The 18,145-nt window shown below is 37.4% G+C and overlaps 1 long non-coding RNA gene across 2 annotated transcripts in view; it reads left to right on the forward strand.

Moving 5' to 3' along the window:
- The window catches only part of LOC135363961 (uncharacterized), a 101,214-nt gene extending 86,372 nt beyond the window's left edge, over positions 1 to 14,842 (forward strand). For both annotated transcript variants that reach the window (XR_010410399.1, XR_010410398.1), the window contains one exon: positions 13,466 to 14,842. This is a non-coding gene — a long non-coding RNA (uncharacterized LOC135363961). The remainder of the gene's footprint in view (positions 1 to 13,465) is intronic.
- Positions 14,843 to 18,145: the final 3,303 nt, after the last annotated feature.

Consider the following 18,145-nt stretch of genomic DNA (forward strand, 5'->3'; position numbering starts at 1 on the left):
TAATGTCTCTCATATCTCCCTCAAATTTTCACCGGGCTTTTTTAAGGCTACTTTTAAAATATGGATATTTCAACATATTTAAATAATTTTGCACTGATTATAATTATCGGTTTTTCTTTGTTGGCATAGATGTCTTTTTTTTTGCATATGAAATACACACAGTTGTGCCACGACTCATACTGGTAGAGACAGTGTCAAAGCACCCATATGTAGTAATAGAAATTTCATAAAACTTATGGTTTATAATTTTAGCATGTGATCATTTGGGTCATATATTCCACAATTTACTTAGCTATTTTCATGTTCTTTTAGGAGATCTACCGTATTTCCTCAATTAAAAAAAAAAAAAAAAAAGTCTGCCCTATCTTGGGAGGGCAGGAGGAAATATGAATTTTGCTATTTCTGTGTTTGACCTCACCCTCTCCTTTAACTAAGTAAGTTCTTTCAAAAGGGTCTTATTTTGTTCTCTGTAGGTTTTTAAAGATGACAAACTAAAATTACAAGGAACGTGGCCAATTGAGAGCTAGGCTTGATAAAAACAAAACAAGCAAACCCCAAATCCAAAAGTAGCAAATAAACTCAGTGGAAATAAAGCTATTCAGATACCTGTAATCAAAAAAACAAATAACTATTTTCTAAGTTTCCTGAGTATTTTCAGTGTTATCCTTTTTAGGATTTGACACTTTCAGAAGCCACGTGTTTTTTTTTTTTTTCTGGCAAATTTTACCCATTACTTTCTAGAAGATAATCAGAAAAGGTAGATTTAAAAAAAAAAATTCAGCAATTGAGAAACCAAAAGAAAAAAAAAAAATGATTAGAGATATTCATGAAAATGTTTGGGAAAGTACTGAGGCTTTTCCCAGAATTGTACCTGTATTCTACACACACGCACACTATTAAGTCCCCATTTTGAAATACTTAAAAATGATCTTTTGAAAACAGTTAACATTCTTTGTACATAAACATCTTAAAATCTCTTCAGCTCTGACTGAGATAATGAGATAAGCACAGCTGGAATTCTAATATGATTGTGCTTTATGCTTCCATTTTTGTCCACAGTTCATAAATAGCTATATTATCTGTCATTGGTCTGATTACACTTGTGAAAGAAATAAGACGTTTTTGCAGTGAAAAAGAAGATAGGCATCATTGATTCTTTAAACATATGATATCTAATATGGTTAACAGCATTATACTGTAACAATGTTGTCTTCTCTCTGTAACAGTGACCATGCTGAAATAGGCTCAGTAGAGTGGAGACTATAAATTGCTTTCGCGCAACAGCAGTATGATGCATGCCATTACTCACCTATACTCTTTGTCAGCCCTCTTGTAACAAGCTCTGCACACTAGCTATATCTTCTGCTTTATTTTAGGTGTACCATTTGTGATTCACTTACACCTCTAAAGATGATCTCTTAGAGCAGCATTAGGTTACAACATTAGCTGTGGAATTCTGTTTCCAAATGAAATCTTTCTTTGATACACACCATGTAAAGCTCATAAAAGTTGAGCTAGAATTACAGATGAGATATAATTCTCTCCCTTCTGCCCCTTCCTAGGTTTTCCCAGAGAACATTCAGCCCAGAACACTATGAACCACTATTTAAAACCCCCCATAAATTAATGCCTCATTAAAAAAAATATTCAAGCATCATAAGACCAGACTGATATGCAGAAGATTAAAAATTATTGTCATAGCCAATATTTTGAGTGATTATTATTTGTGAGCTATTATGCTGAGCATTTTAGGTGCATTATCCTAGATATTCCTTATTCTCATCATTTGAAGGTAAGTATTATTTCTGAGTTCCATTCTTAATCCATTTTATGAAAAGAAAACTGAGGCACAATGGGCCTAAGCAAAGTTTCCCATATATAATGGCTATAGGCCTAATTTAAATTTAGGTGATCTTACTCAAAAGACTGCTTACAGAGTGGAAATACAGTATTTTCTGTCTGACCTCAATTTCATCATTTCTAGAACTATATACCTTTCCCCACCTAAATCTTTTTCTAATGGGGATGAAAGTGGGGATCCACTACTTCACCAAAAAACAGGCATTTACCTAGAGTGGCCATTTAAAATAATTCTGCCTTGTGAAAAATGATTGGTCCAGGGTGAGATATATAAGGAGGGCCAGTCTTTTTTTCTGAGATCCTTATATATGCAGGAGAGTGTCTCTCTCACAAATTTTATTACCTGTAAACCTGAATCTGCTTGGAAGGGGTGGGACTGGCAGATGTCTCTCTCATCATGTGGATATAGTGAACCATAAACCAAATCCAAGTAGAGAATAATGTTAAATATTTACCTGAATTTTTCAGTCATGAGAAAAAAAAAAAAAAGCACATACTTCTAATTTTTTTCCCATGAACTAATTCAGGTTGGCTTTTTATCTCTTCTATTTGGTCATAATTGCTATAAAATGGCTCTCTTGTTTATCTTTTATTCCTCATTGACTTTTTAGATTGAATTAGCCCCAAATATATATAATAAGTAAAAATATCTTTCTCAAGCACAATACTACTGGGGATACAGAAATGCGTAACACCCAACTTTATTCAAAGTTTTGCTTAAAATATCAACTTTCCCACTGGACAAGGGGATTCATGGACTGAATCTTAGGATAGTCATGAAAATAGGGTTTTCAGGCTGAGGGAATTTAATATGCAAAGTTCAGAGTCAGAAGAAAACATAATAGTCCTGGAAGAACTGAGGCACTCTTTGAAAGAATCCATATTACAAAGGAACAGAAAGGATACAATCAACACTAATCTAAAACCTGGACCATGACATTTTAGGTAACTTAGGCGTACAGTGTAATGTTAGGTATTATTTTACATCTTTTATTTATTTTAAGATATATTCCTGAGTTCAGGGGGAAAAGGTAACCTATAGCTGTTATGAATAAGTAATACCCCCTAGTAACATGTAAGCTCATGCACAGGAAATAAATATTCTTTGTAACTGATATTTAGAATTCTGTCTTGGTTAATTGAGTCTCAAGTCCATAACTTCTTTAAATATGTATTTTCTATACAAATCTTCTAGTTATTCTTTTCTCAGAGTTAAGAGTTACTAGTATAATTTCACTAACTACATACTGGCATTGGTAATTGCTGATTTTCTCCAGTCTGATGAAAGATAGGGGCAAAATGAGGGGGGAAAAAAGGGTAATATTCTTATGACATATTTTTGACTCTGAGTAAATATTAAGTATAGGCGGGTAGTAATACAGAGCAGATGTTTCAATCTGCCAGTTGATCAATCACCAGTAATAAAGATCCACAACAGTTAAAAGAAATTGGATTTTCCACTTCTCTAATTGAGAGCCTTTTTTTATTCCACACACACTTACAGAAATTAATAAAGCCTGATTTCTTTAACACTATATTCTAGTATCTGGACAACCTAAACAGTTTATGTTACCAATCTCATTTCCTTCCATTTTACTGTCTCAATTTTCCAGGTATGCTCAAACTATCCCTGTTTCAAATATTATTCTCTCCTTCATGCCCTTGAACTTCTTCACTCAACCTTTCAATCCTGAGGAAGCTATTTAAAAATATATATGTATATATATGTATATTTATTTGAGAAGAGAGAGAGAGAGAGAGCATGCGTGGGGGCAGGGCAGAAGGAAAGAATCTCAAGCAGATTCCCTGCTGAGCATGGAGCCCATGCAGGTGGGGATCCATCTCAGGACCCTAAGATCATGACCTGAGCCAAAATCAAGAGTCCAACACTTAACGGACAAAGCAACCCAGGTGACCTGAAAACTCTTCATTTTTAATGGTACAGCTCAAAAGACTTTTCTTTAAATACTTTATTTTTTTAGATTTATAGTTGATCACCTTATTCGCTACTACCACCATTGTTTAGCTAAAGACATGGACGAAAGTACTCAGTTGCTCAGCAAACAGAGAAAATAGAAGAAAAAAGAGAGAACCAACCACAAAATAGTCTAATGACAATGTAGAGGAATGGCCTGCACGTTCATATAATTACCTCCTTATAGTGGGGTATTTGGGATTTCACTACTTCCTTTTCTTTTTTTTTTTTTTTTTGAAGATTTTATTCATTTATTTGACAGAAAGAGAGCACAAGCAGGGGGAGTGGCAGGCAGAGGGAGAAACAGCCTCCGCACTGAGCAGGGAGCCCGACATGGGACTCGTCCCAGGACCCTGGATCATGACCTGAGCCGAAGGCAGACGCTTAACCAACTGAGCCCCCCAGTACTTCCTTTTCTAACTAGTTTTCATTTATTCATCTCACAGTTAGGTTCTAGGCATTTGCTACGACAAAAAATATAGCATTCTTCCCTTCAGGAACTATAGTTTTATTAGGAAAACCATTTTTAAATTTTTAAAATAAAATATTTTCAACAGAATGTGATAATTGCTATAATAGAATAACTTACAGAGAGTTATAGAAATAGGAAGGAACATTTACTTTTCCATAAGAAATACTATTTTAGAGGAAGGAAAGATGGCGGAGGAGTAGGGGACCCTATTTCAACTGGTCCCCGGAATTGAGCTGGATATCTACCAGACCACTCTGAGCACCCACGGTACAAGCCTGAGATGTAAGAAGATCTGGATTTCTACAAACAGAATATCGCAGGCGGTTGCTTTCGAGGTACAAAGCGGTGAGCTGTGATTCCACAGGCAGATATCGGAGGATAAATGACAGCGGGAAGGTGCCTGGCTGTGGGTATCCGACACCACCGGTGAGTGACAGCCTCGCTTGCTGGGGACGGGGCACAGACTCACAGACCAGTAGTGGTGGGGAAAGGATTTTAGGGCAGCCCCTGGGACGGAAACCTGGAGCAGCGGGGTTGCGTGTGCAAACTGGAAGCGGCTGGTGGTTTTAGTGCCCCAAACTGGAGGCAGGACTAGGAGCACTGCAGAGGCGCGCAGAACCCAGGATGCTGCAGTTTATAGCAACATACACAGAAACGGAGACAGTGTGGCCTGGAGAGCTCACTGAAGAACAGACTGCGATCTCTCTGCTCTGAGGCAGAGGGTTGGAAATGGTCTCTTCTGCTCTGACTCACGGAAGAGTGGAAAGCCACCAGAGAACAAAAGCCCCAAAAACTGATTCCCACTGAGCCTATCCCCCGCCACAGGGGGGCAGGGCAACTCTGCCCAAACAGGGTTGCCTGAATAACAGTGCAGCAGGACCCTCCCACAAAAGACAGGCTGGGAAAACAAAAGGCCAGCAACCCTAAGATCCCTAGAAAACAGGTGCATCTTGCTTGGGTTCTGGTCAATAATTTGGACTCTATACATTCCCTCAACCACCCATCAACAGAATGACTAGGAGGAGGAGCCCTCAAAATAGAAAAGACTCAGAGATTATGACTTATGCTGCAGATTTACAAATGGATGCAGATATAACCAAGATGCTGGAGATGGAATTCAGGCTAGCAATTGTGAAGACAATGGCTAGAATGGAGAAATCAATTAATGGTAATATAGAGTCTCTAAGGGCAGAAATGAAAGGTGAATTGGCAGAACTTAAAAATGCTATCAATGAGATCCAATCCAATCTAGATAATCTAACAGCTAGGGTAAGTGAGGCAGAAGAACGAATAAGCAACCTGGAAGACAATATAATAGATAAAAAGGGAAAAGAGGAGGCCAGGGAAAAACAACTCAGAATCCATGAAAATAGAATCAGAGAAATAAGTGACACCATGAAGCGTTCCAATATCAGAATAATTGGAATCCCAGAGGGAGTGGAGAGAGAGAGGACTAGAAGATGTATTTGAGCAAATCGTAGCTGAGACCTTCCCTAATCTGGGGAATGAAACAAACATTCGCATCCTAGAGGCAGAGAGGACCCCTCCCAAGATCAAGGAAAACAGGCCAATACCCGGCATGTAATAGTAAAACTTGCGAATCTTAGAACCAAGGAAACCATCTTAAGGGCAGTTAGGGGAAAGAGATTCCTTACATACAGAGGGAGGAACATCAGAATAACGTCAGACCTATCCACAGAGACCCTGCCAGACAGAAAGGCCTGGCAAGACATATTCAGGGTACTAAATGAGAAGAACATGCAGCCAAGAATACTTTATCCAGCAAGGCTGTCATTTACAATGGATGGAGAGATGCAGAGCTTCCAAAACTGGCAGAAACTGAAAGAATATGTGACCACTAAGCCAGCCCTGCAAGAAATCTTAAGGGGGGTTCTATAAAAGGAGAAAGACCTCAAGAGTGATATACAACAGAAATTTACAGGGACAATCTATAAAAACAACATCTTCACAGGCAACATGATGACAATTAATTCATATCTTTCAATAATCACTCTCAACGTGAATGGTGTAAATGCTCCCATAAAACGGCACAGGGTTGCAGATTGGATAAAAAGATAGGACCCATCCAAATGCTGCCTACAAGAGATTCATTTTGAACCTAAAGATACATCCAGACTGAAAGTGAAGGGATGGAGATCCATCTTCCATGCCAGTGGACCTCAAAAGAAAGCTGGGGTAGCAATTCTTATATCAGACAAATTAGATTTTAAAGTCTGTAATTAGAGACACAGAAGGACACTATATCATTCTTAAAGGGTCTATCCAACAAGAAGATCTAACAACTGTAAATATCTATGCCTCCAACATGGGAGCAGCCATCTACATAAGCCAACTGTTAACCAAAATAAAGAGTCATATTGATAACAATACGTTAATTGTAGGAGACCTCAATACTCCACTCTCAGCAATGGACAGATCATCTAAGCAGAAAATCAACAAGGAAACAAGAGCTTTGAATGACACACTGGACCAGATGGACCTCATAGATATATACAGAACATTCCACCCTAAAACAACAGAATACTCATTCTTCTCGAGCGCACATGGAACTTTCTCCAGAATAGACCACATACTGGGTCACAAATCAGGTCTCAACCGATACCAAAAGATTGAGATTATTTCCTACATATTCTCAGACCACAATGCTTTAAAACTGGAACTCAATCACAAGAAAAAATTTGGCAGAAACTCAAACACCTGGAAGCTAAAGACCACTCTGCTCAAGAATGTTTGGGTCAACCAGGAAATGAAAGAACTTAAACAATTGATGGAAACCAATGAGAATGAAAACACATGGGTCCAAAACCTATGGGATACTGCAAAGGCGGTCCTAAGGACGAAATACATAGCCATCCAAGCCTTACTCAAAAAAATAGAAAATCCCGAATTCACCAACTAACTCTACACCTTACAGAACTGGAGAAAAAGCAACAAACGATGCCTAAGCCACGCATTAGAAGAGAAATAATTAAAATTAGAGCAGAGATTAATGAATTAGAAACCAGAAACACAGTAGATCAGAGCAATGAAACTAGAAGTTGGTTCTTTGAAAGAATTAATAAGATCGATAAACCACTGGCCAGACTTATCCAAAAGAAAAGAGAAAGGACCCAAATTAATAAAATTATGAATGAAAGGGGAGAGATCATGACTAACACCAAGGAAATAGAAACAATTATTAGAAATTATTATCAACAACTGTATGCCAATAAACTGAGCAATCTGGATGAAATGGACGCCTTCCTGGAAACCTACAAGTTGCCAATACTGAAACAGGAAGAAATTGACAACCTGAATTGGCCAATAACCAGTAACGAGATTGAAGCAGTGATCAAAAACCTCCCAAAAAACAAGAGTCCAGGGCCTGATGGATTCCCTGGGGAATTCTACCAAACATTCAAAGAAGAAATAATACCTATTCTACTGAAGTTGTTTCAAAAAATAGAAACAGAAGGAAAACTTCCAAACTCATTCTATGAGGCCAGCATTACCTTAATCCCCAAACCAGGCAAAGACCCCATCAAAAAGGAGAATTTCAGACCGATATCCCTGATGAACATGGATTCCAAAATCCTCAACAAAATCCTAGCTAGCACGATCCAACAATACATTAAAAGGATCATCCACCATGACCAAGTGGGATTTATCCCCGGGATGCAAGGGTGGTTCAACATTCGCAAATCAATCAATGTGATAGAACACATTAATAAGAGGAGGGAGAAGAACCATATGGTCCTCTCAATTGATGCAGAAAAAGCATTTGACAAAATACAACATCCTTTCCTGATTAAAACTCTCCAGAGTATAGGGATAGAGGGAACATTCCTCAAGTTCATAAAATCCATCTATGAAAAAACCCACGGTGAATATCATCCTCAATGGGGAAAAGCTGAGAGCCTTTCCCTTAAGATCAGGAACATATCAAGGATGCCCACTCTCGCCACTATTGTTCAACATAGTACTAGAAGTCCTAGCAACAGCAATCAGACAACAAAAAGAAATAAAAGGTATTCAAATTGGCAAAGAAGACGTCAAACTCTCTCTTTTCACAGATGACATGATACTTTATATGGAAAACCCAAAAGACTCCAGCCCCAAATTACTAGAACTCATACAGCAATTCAGTAATGTGGCAGGATACAAAATCAACGGACAGAAATCAGTTGCTTTCTTATACACTAACAACACAACTATAGAAAGAGAAATTAGAGAAACGATTCCATTTACAATAGCACCAAAAACCAGAAGATATCTTGGAATAAACCTAACCAAAGAGGTAAAGGATCTATACTCTAGGAACTACAAAACACTCATGAAAGAAATTGAAGAAGACACAAAAAGATGGAAAAATATTCCATGCTCATGGATCGGAAGAATAAACATTGTTAAAATGTCCATGCTACCCAGAGCAATCTATACCTTCAATGCCATCCCGATCAAAATCCCAATGACATTTTTCAAAGTGCTAGAACAAACAATCCTAAAATTTGTATGGAATCAGAAAAGACCCTGAATCGCCAAGGAAATGTTGAAAAAGAAAAACAAAGCTGGGGGCATCACATTGCCCAATTTCAAGCTATATTACAAAGCAGTGATCACCAAGACAGCATGGTACTGGCACAAAAGCAAACATATGGACCAATGGAACAGAATAGAGAACCCAGATATGGACCCTCAACTCTATGGTCAAATAATCTTTAACAAAGCAGGAAAAAACATGCAATGGAAAAAAGACAGTCTCTTCAATAAATGGTGCTGGGAAAATTGGACAGCCACATGCAGAGGAATGATACTCGACCATTCTCTAACACCATACATAAGGATAAACTCTAAATGGATGAAAGACCTCGATGTGAGACAGGAATCCATCAAAATCCTAGAGGAGAACATAGGCAGTAACCTCTCTGACATCGCCAAAGATACTTCTTTCAAGTGTCTTTCAACTTCTTTCTTTCAAGCAACTTCTTTCAAGATACATGTCCAAAGGCTAGTGAATCAAAAGCAAAAATGAACTTTTGGGACTTCATCAAGATAAAAAGCTTCTGCACAGCAAAGGAAACAGTCAACAAAACAAAGAGGCAACCCACAGAATGGGAGACGATATTTGCAAATGACACTACAGATAAGGGGCTGGTATCCAAGATCTATAAAGAACTTCTCAAACTCAACACCCAAAAAACAAATAATCAAGTCAAAAAGTGGGCAGAAGATATGAAAAGACACTTCTCTGAAGAAGACATACAAATGGCTAACAGACACATGAAAAAATGTTCATCATCATTAGCCATTAGGGAAATCCAAATCGAAACCACATTGAGATACCACCTTACACCAGTTAGAATGGCAAAAATGGACAGGGAAAGAAACAACAAATGTTGGAGAGGTTGGGGAGAAAGGGGAACCCTCTTACACTGTTGGGACTGCAAGTTGGTACAGCCACTTTGGAAAACAGTGTGGAGGTTCCTCAAAAAGTTTAAAAACAGAGCTACCCTAAGACCCAGCAATTGCACTCCTGGGTATTTACCCCAAAGACACAGATGTACTGAAAAGAAGGGCCATATGCACCCCAATGTTCTTAGCAGTAATGTCCGCGATAGCCAAACTGTGGAAAGAGCCGAGATGCCCTTCAACAGATGAATGGATAAAGAAGATGTGGTCCATATATATAATGGAATATTACTCAGCCATCAGAAAGGATGAATACCCAACTTTTACATCAACATGGATGGGAATGGAGGAGATTCTGCTAAGTGAAATAAGTCAAGCAGAGAAAGTCAATTATCATATGGTTTCACTTATTTGTGGAACATAAGGAATAGCATGGAGGACATTAGGAGAAGGAAGGGAAAAATGAAGGGGGCGCAGAATTGGAGGGAGAGATGAACCATGAGAGACTATGGATTCTGAGAAACAAACAGGGTTTTAGAGGGGAGCGGGGTGGGGGGATTGGTTAGCCCAGTGATGGGTATTAAGGAGGGCACATACTGCATGGAGCACTGGGTGTTATATGAAAACAATGGGTCGTGGATCACCACATCAAAAACTAATGATGTAGTGTATGGTGACTAACATAATAAAATTTTAAAAAAATAGTTTTAAATTTTTTTTTTAATTTTCCTCACAGTCTCACAGATAATTTTATTAGTGTTCCTTATTTAAAAAAATCAGAAATAAATCAGAGTATCTTCTAACTTACAATGTAATTTCTCTTGCATGTTTTTAACTGAAATCACCAGAGTTCCTTGAACATACTAAAGTATTGAAGTATTTTATAATATTTTTATATAAGCCCCTTTACATGACCACTTACAAATGGACTAAGCAAAATCACAAATCAACCAAATCTATTGTATGCCCAAGTGGACACATACCCTGTAAGACTTTCACCCTCATCTTCTGCTACACACAAATGATTCCTCAGTTACTTATGCAAGGAAGCTCACATAGTCTATCAATGTCAGGGCTGTATTTTAATTAACATAAATGCTTTACAATTAATCATTTTTCCCAGTAATTTGTTTTTTCATTAAAATAGCCATGCTTATTAATCGTAACTATAATCTACAGTATTCTTAAAATATTTATCTATCTTCATATAAAATCTACCTTTCTTATCTTATTACTGACAATTATACTAAGGAAAATCTATGAGACAAACTTGAAACAGCTAGTTTCTTTAAATTTTGTCTCTGTATTAACAATGTCCTTGGGTCTATCCATCATTATAATGGATTTTGTCATAACATGATTAAGTGAAGAAGTAATTTGCACTGCTGTGAAAATGGCTTTGGTTATGAAGGTATCATGCTTCCATCTGGTTCCTTTAGCCAGAGTTTTGCTATTAGTAGCAAAGGAAACTAATATTCACAACGCTAAAAGGTATAGAGGGTCAGGTTGTCACAAAGCACCATTAAAATATTAAATGCTTACTGTCCAGTTTCTATTGGTTATTTTAGACACACTTTACAATTTGGAAACTATTTCTATATATTGCTCCTTGAGGAGACAAATTTGTTTTTGTTGTTTTTCTACTTGTAGAAGAAACATAAACTGATATAGGCATTTATATTCCAATTATGCTTCTGCAGTTTGGATTTATGCGTATGTGTGGGCATAAACAGAGACTTGGATAATATCAACTCTTTCGTTCACATATTGAGTACTCACTAAATGCTAGGAATTGTGTTAATGCTGAGCAAAGTGCACATGGACGGAGCTTAGAACATAACAGGAAAGCTGTTTTAAGGTACCACAAAAAAATCTTAACAAATGAATACAAGTGCATTCACATCTTCTCAAAGAAAGAACTGCATGAACCAAGAGGAGGGAACTACTTCAGATGACCTCTTCAGCTAGGACTTCTATAACGCACTATCTCTTCTCTACTGAGGCTTGGAGAGCCACAATGAGGCAATACTACTACAGGAAAGAGACTCTTTATTAGAGTAAAGAAATAGCACTTGAAAAGGCCCTGGTTTGGGGGAAAAAAAATTACGTGTTCAAAGAATCTGAAAAGTATTAGATTATTTATTCTAAAAAGAGTAAAGCTGGATACTTCATTATTATGTATATTATGTAGAAAGTACTCTGTAAAACGGATATTGACTCACCTAACTGTTCTGTGCAATTGATTTAAGAGCAATATGAGGCAATGATCCACTGTAACCCAGATTGGGGGAAATGTCAAGAGAGTTATTCACGGATCCAAAGATTCTATTTTCAAGTTATGGCCAAACAGAAGTCCTCTTCCCATGAATGTCATTTAATCACAAATCATTGCATTGATAGGGTATTATTTCAAATGCAGAAATGCTTTATACAAGTGTTGTGTATCTCACTGAAGAGTTTGCTTTCTTTTCACATCCCCCAAAATGAAGTCAGGCTTTGATAATGACTTCAAACACAAGGACATTCATGTGGAGAGGAAACAATACTTAGAAATGCTGAGAGTTCACTCAATAGCGTGCGTCATTCTTATGCTGTCTGCATACGTTACCTTGCCTGCAATATTGTTTACTAAATCTTTAAAATATTTTTAATAGCTGAGAAATAATTCCTGCTTTCTTTTCTCAGTAGAATGTAGAAGTTTTTCACTTTATGGGTTATAACAACAATTGAAAGCTTTTCAGTTAAAATACAAAGTGGTAAAATATATAATAAATCTGTGAGCAAAATTATGTTGCAGAATTTGTAATAATACCAATTACTTTTCTTCCAGCAGCCAGACTGGCCCTCTGGCTGACACATCTTTCCTCAGGAAGGTTTCTCAAAAGCCCTCACTAGGAAGTACAGTGCCCCTCAGGATGTGTCACTCTCCCTTGCCTTTTACATCTTGTTTTCTAGCGATTCCTGCTCCCTGTGCTCTGCGTAGACTGGTCTCCTGGTTGTATTTGGACTCCAGCTGTGCTCCCACCTCAAGTCCTTCATCCTGTTGCCTCCGTGTACACAGTTCATGCCCCACACTTCAGTATGACTCATTCTCTCAACCTCCATGTTTACTCTCAAATGACATCTGCTCACAGAAGCGCTCCTTGAGCAGCCTGGATAAATTAGCAGCCTCCACTCCCATATTACTACACCCTTGCCACATACTGTTTTTCTTATCCTGCCTTATTTTTCCCCATAATGCTTTTCACCTGACCTGTATGTATATTAATTTATTGTCTCTACTGTGCTCCATGAGAATAGGAATTGGGTATATTTCCCTGCTTTATCTCCAATGTCAAGAAAAATTTTGTGAATCTAAAAGATATCTAAAAGATAATAACATGTGTGTTAAATCAATTAATTTGGGACCTTATCTGGTGTTTCACTGGTCCATTTTAAGTAGTTTACAGTTAATTGATGGGAACATTTGAGTTTGATATTCACAAAAAAATCACAGATTAAAGGAAATTCTCCAGTTTTTAATTAATATTAGTTTTAGAGATTTCTTTTGAAATATGGATACAAATACATTGTTAGGTTTAATTCATATGATTTTGATTACTCTTTTAATTTATTTCATAAAAATTTAAGAAATCAGAGGACTGAATTCATCAATGAAGAGGAGTCAGAGCAGAGTTGTTGATTTAATAGACTAGTATTTGAGCAATGTAATGAGAGAAGAGCCACCACTCTTTCCCCTTCTTTTCCAGGTTTATTGGCTGGACTCTGGCCCAGCACTTGCTCGCTCAGTAAAAGAAGAAATGGAGGATGCCTTATAACCAGAGTCAAGAGTAAAAAATCCCTTCCCACCAACACTTGGAGTCTTACATGAAACTGGAGACAAACATCCCCCTTTCTCTTCTTTCATGTTTCATGTTACTTACTTTTACTAATATAATTCAGGTACCATATCTCCTAAATCTCATGTTTATCCTATGTATTAACCTCATAGGTCTAAAGAGCAAAGTATAAAATTCAAGTTGTTTAATAATATTCATTTGTCATAAGAACCAACAATTGGATGAACAGTCCACAACACAGTAGAGTAGATAACAGAGAGAAAACTCTTGGACAGCAAGCTCCAGGGCTGTAATCAAAGAGGACATCCTCCAACAGCCCACAGGGACTATGATTCCAGACCATTTCCTATGGAAAAAGATTCAGAAGGAGTAAATAAGAAGGCAAGCTGCTAAAACCACTGGACAACAGACACAATGAAACTGTAGAACAATAACTGTGGCCTTAGAACCAGGCAGAGGCTGAGTTATTGGGACCATGTTTTCTGTCTCCAGTAATATGCCAGATATCAGCTGGGCCACCATGATTTTGCCAGTAAAATGGACATAATGTAAGAATCTGGAGGGTTGTAGTGAAGATGAAATAGGTTGAAATAAGATTAAATGCCATGTAATCAGTGGATACTGCCTGTTTCTTATCCTTATTTTGTATCTAAACACATAGTAGGATCTTAGTTAATACTTGGGAAATAAGTGCCATCATTTCAAATATATTCACTGAACCTCACTGTGACATCTTTTTTTCTTTTTATAATCTACACACAATTTAGCAACATACACAGCAGGTATTGTACAATTAGTTACATTTTCTGGCTTCATACATTTTATAAATGTGATTGCCACCATTCCACCCACCACTACCGCCACTGGGTTCCTTAGTGTTATTCTTGTCATCTTGTTAGTAAGAGAATATAGTGGACAAGCAAGAGGGAGTTTAAAAGGGCATTTTTTTTTTTTCCAAAGGAAGAGAGGCTGGAGGAGATGGATTTAAATAAAATTGACTCATATGCATGCCCTTGTGTTTTGTTTAATAATCCTTTGACATATGACTTACATGAAACAAAATTACGCTGTACTAAAATGTGTTTACAGCTATGAAGGGAGCAAATGTGTCTGGAAGTAGTGTAATAATTTTAGAAGTGAAGGGAGTTAATGACTAAAGAACATGTTTGGTTTTCTTTGTATCATAAGGAAATTTCAGGGCCCTTAAAAAAATGTGACTGACCATTTGAGCCATTTAAAATCACATGGACTTTTAGATTAAAAAAATATAGAAGGAATAAGATATATTGGGGCAAATTTTTATTGGTTACTTGGTATGATAATAATCCATTAAACATAATTTAGAAATAAGTGTTTTCACTGTATGACCACAGTTCTTTTCCTTCAGTGTAGATATAGGCTTAACAGGATAGTTATCTTTAGTAAAACTAGTCCCTGATGAGCATTTCGCACATACACAATATTGAAAAACCACTGAATAGCATTTGATGTAAAGTAACTCTAGTTTTGCAGGTGTGAAATAAAAGAGAAAAATAAATGTTGATACCAGGGAAAGCTATATCATGATGCTTATGTAAAAATATTAACTTTTCTAACACACACATCTGAAAGTATACGCCATGCCATGTGTTGAAGCCTGCTTTAGGTTTTTTTTTTTTTTTAAGATTTTATTTATTTATTTGAGAGAGAGAATGAGATAGAGAGAGCATGAGAGTAGGGAGGGTCAGAGGGAGAAGCAGACTCCCTGCTGAGCAGGGAGCCCGATGTGGGACTTGATCCCAGGACTCCAGGATCATGACCTGAGCTGAAGGCAGTCGCTTAACCAACTGAGCCACCCAGGCGCCCAAAGCCTGCTTTAGGTTAATGCCCCTCCCCACCCATACATAAAAAGAAAAATGTATAATTTTATTTTTTTTGAATTTATAGTTCTATCAATAAGGAAATCTAATGGAATATTTTAATTCTCAGTTATGCGAAATTAGTAGTTTTAATGAAAAATTTGTTTGAACATATATAGTAGATTTCAGAAAACTGCATCCAGATTTTATAGAATGAGATTTCCTGGTTTTACTACTTTTTGTGACGTGAGAGCTATGGACAGCTGTTGTGACACACTCTGCAACTCCAGGCTTCTAATTTCATTCCCTCCCTCAGAACTAGAGGTGAGTCAATCTCATAATTCTAAGTTTTAATTTAAATTTCCTTTCTATTTTATTTGTCTCACTCTAATTTATAAAAGCAAGTCAACAGGATATTCTACATAGAAAACCTCAAAGACTCCACCAAAAAATTGCTAGAACTGATACACAAATTCAGTAAAAGTCACAGGTTACAAAATCAATATATAGAAACCTGTTGCATTTCTATACACCAATAATGAAGCAGCAGAAAGAGAAATCAAGGAATTGAACCCATTTACAACTGCACCAAAAACCATAATATACCTAGGAATAAATCTAACCAAAGAAGTAAAAGATCTCTACCCTGAAAACCACAGAACACTTATGAAAGAAATTGAAGATGACACAAAGAAAGGGGAAAACATTCCATGCTCATGGACTAGAAGACCAAATATTGTTAAAATGTCTATACTACCCAAAGCAATCTACAGATTTAATGCAATCCCTCTCAAAATAACACCAGCATTTTTCCCAGAGCTAGAACAAACAATTCTAAAATTTGTACGGAATCACAAAAGCCTCCCAAATAAACAAAGCAATCCTGGAAAAGAAAAGCAAAGAGGGAGGCAGTAAATTCTGGACTTCCAGCTCTATTACAAAGCTGTCATCATCAAGACAGTACGGTACTGGCACAAAAACAGACACATAGATCAATGGACCAGAATAGAAAACCCAGAAATCACTCAACTCTATGGTCAACCAATCTTTAACAAAGCAGGAAAGAATATCTAATGGAAAAAAGTCTCTTCAACAAATGTTGGGAAAATTGGACAGCCACATGCAGAAGAATGAACCTGGACCACTTTCTTATACCATGTACAAAAATAAACTCAAAATGGATGAGAGACTAAATGTGAGACAGGAAACCATCAAAATCCTAGAGGACAACACAGGCAGCAACCTCTTTGACATCAGTTGTAGCAACTTCTTACTAGACAATCGCTGGAAACAAGGGAAACAAAAGCAAAAATGAACTACTGGGACTTCATTAAGATAAAAAGCTTCTGCACAGTGAAGGAAACAATCAACAAAACTAAGAGAGAGTCTCTGGAATGGGAGAAGATATTTGCAAATGACATACCTAACAAAGGGTTAGTATCCAAAGTCTATAAAGAACTTATCAAACTCAACACCCAAAAAAGAAATAATCCAGTTGAGAAATGGAGAAAAGACATGAATAGACATTTTTCCACAGAAGACATACAGATGGCTAACAGACACATGAAAAAGATGTTCAATATCAATCATCATTAGGGAAATACAAATCAAAACTATAATGAGATATCCCCTCACATGTCAGATGGCTATAATTAACAACTCAGGAAACAACAGATGTTGGTGAGGATGTAGAGATAGGGGAACCCTCTTATATGGTTGGTGGGAATGGAAACTTTGGTGCAGCCACTCTGGAAAATAGTATGGCGGTTCCTCAAAAAGTTAAAAATAGAACTAACCTGGGGCGCCTGGGTGACTCAATCGGTTAAGCGTCTGCTTTTGGCTCAGATCATGATCTCAGGGTCCTGGGATCAAGCCCCACATCGGGCTCTCTGCTCAGTGGGGAGTCTGCTTCTTCCCTCTCACTCTCCCTCTCCCTCTGTGCTCTCTCTCTCTCAAACAAATAAATAAAATCTTTAAAAAAAATTAGAACTAACCTATTATCCAGCAATTACACTACTAGGTATTTACCTAAAGGATACAAAAATACTGATTTGAAGGAATACATGCACCCTGATGTTTATAGCAGCATTTTCAACAATAGCCAAATTCTGGAAAGAACCCAAATGTCCATCAACTGATGAATGGATAAAGAAGAAGTGGCACACACACACACAATGGAATATTACTCAGCCATAAAAAGAATGAAATCTTGCTATTTGCAATGACGTGGATGAAGCTAGAGTATATTATACTAATTGAAATAAGTCCATCAGAGAAAGACAAATACCTTATGATCTCATTCGTATTTGGAATTTAAGGAACAAAACAGATGAATATGGGGGGAAAAAAGAGAGGCAAACCATAAAAGAGACTCTTTTTTTTTTTTTTTTTTAAAGATTTTATTTATTTGACAGAGAGAGATACAGCGAGAGACGGAACACAAGCAGCGGGAGTGGGAGAGGGAGAAGCAGGCTTCCCGCGGAGCAGGGAGCCCGATGTGGGGCTCGATCCCAGGACCCTGGGATCATGACCCGAGCCGAAGGCAGACACTCAACGACTGAGCCACCCAGGCGCCCCATAAAAGAGACTCTTAACTATTTAGAACAAACTGAGGGTTGCTGGAGGGGAGGTGGGCTGGAGGATGGGTTAAATGGGTGATGGGTATTAAGGAGGGCACTTGTTGTGATGAGCACTGGGTGTTGTATGTAAGTGATGAATCACTAAATTCTATACCTGAAACTAATATTACACT

Source organism: Mirounga angustirostris, unplaced genomic scaffold (assembly GCF_029215605.1).
Source record: "Mirounga angustirostris isolate CCGP_5_RB_7025 unplaced genomic scaffold, mMirAng1.0.hap1 SCAF_4, whole genome shotgun sequence".
Classification (NCBI taxonomy): Eukaryota; Metazoa; Chordata; class Mammalia; order Carnivora; family Phocidae; genus Mirounga; species Mirounga angustirostris.